The sequence below is a fragment of the Anneissia japonica genome, unplaced genomic scaffold (genome assembly GCF_011630105.1).
Source record: "Anneissia japonica isolate Jap-2015-1 unplaced genomic scaffold, ASM1163010v1 scaffold29280_len1129_cov170, whole genome shotgun sequence".
Taxonomy (NCBI): domain Eukaryota; kingdom Metazoa; phylum Echinodermata; class Crinoidea; order Comatulida; family Comatulidae; genus Anneissia; species Anneissia japonica.
Genome location: NW_022752508.1, coordinates 1 through 1,129, shown reverse-complemented (window position 1 = coordinate 1,129; position 1,129 = coordinate 1). Strand labels below are relative to the sequence as shown.

At 31.1% G+C, this 1,129-nt stretch overlaps 1 long non-coding RNA gene across 1 annotated transcript; it reads left to right on the top strand.

Moving 5' to 3' along the window:
• Positions 1-28: 28 nt before the first annotated feature.
• Positions 29-716, top strand: LOC117122310. Its single transcript, XR_004447692.1, has 2 exons — positions 29-147; positions 659-716. It is a non-coding gene; the product is annotated as an uncharacterized LOC117122310 (long non-coding RNA).
• The last annotated feature ends 413 nt before the right edge of the window (positions 717-1,129 follow it).

Sequence of the window (1,129 nt, the reverse complement as noted above, 5' to 3'; positions counted from 1 at the left end):
GTAAGGGTTTATTACACACCCACACTACGTCAGTACGAAGCGGAGGTATGGATGATTGGCGAGGACGTATCACCTCTTCAAAGCATTCCACCTAATGAAAAGGCATTCAAAACATTTGGATTTTGTTTCGGAGATTGCACAAAACAAGTATGTTTTCTCATATGATAATTTTTCATTAATTAAAAAAAATTGATTAAATACCATACTTTCAAACTTTGCAGACCTAAGAAAATGTATATTGTGAATATTTCAAATATACGACATTTGCAAAATAATATGGAAAAATCAACGATATTGTCTGAGATAAGCTAAAAAAATGAAATAAAAAATAAATATTTGAACTTTGTTAGTATGTCCTATAGAAAATTGAGCCATAACAATTTAGAATAAAAAGTAAACACTCTAATTTCCATCTGACATTTTTTCAAAGCTTATTTATAATCTGAAATATACAATTTAAATAAACTTTTGAAATTTTTATTTTTTCAAAATATTTAGTGTCATTGCCTAAATATATTTTTCCATCACAGTAATCCAGGTGTTTGGTAATATCTAATGTTGTAATATTTACAACTCGTGTAGGCCTATGAACATGTTAATTGTACTGTAGTTTATATAACTCATTCAGCAGTTGGACAAAACTAAGTTATATTTGTAGGTTTTGGAAGAAGACATAAAGATAATTGCAGTAGGTTTGCATGGTCACCTTGCAGGTATGCAAAAAGTTTTCCTACAACATGAACTCTTTTCCATTTCATTTAAGATTTAACATATCCGCTAACATATATAAAACATCAACAAGCTTGTATTTTCAGGTCTGTCCTAGTGGCATGACCATTGAACTTCTCTATGGCTTGCTTTATGAACATTTCAATATCATCAGTTTTTCCAGAACACAGTTGTAATGTTTGCAACATTCACAAAGTAGCGATAACTTAGGCCCTATAATATGCTTATTACATAAAAAGTACTCAAGGATCTTCAACTAAAACACATTTTTCTAAATCCTCGGCTCGCCTTACCTTTTTTTGTGTTGAACTTCTGTCTACAGCAGACTGCAGAAGGTGGGTTCGAATTCCGAATGGGTCAACCTTGTTCACAATTACAGACAACCTTTTTTTAAATTCCT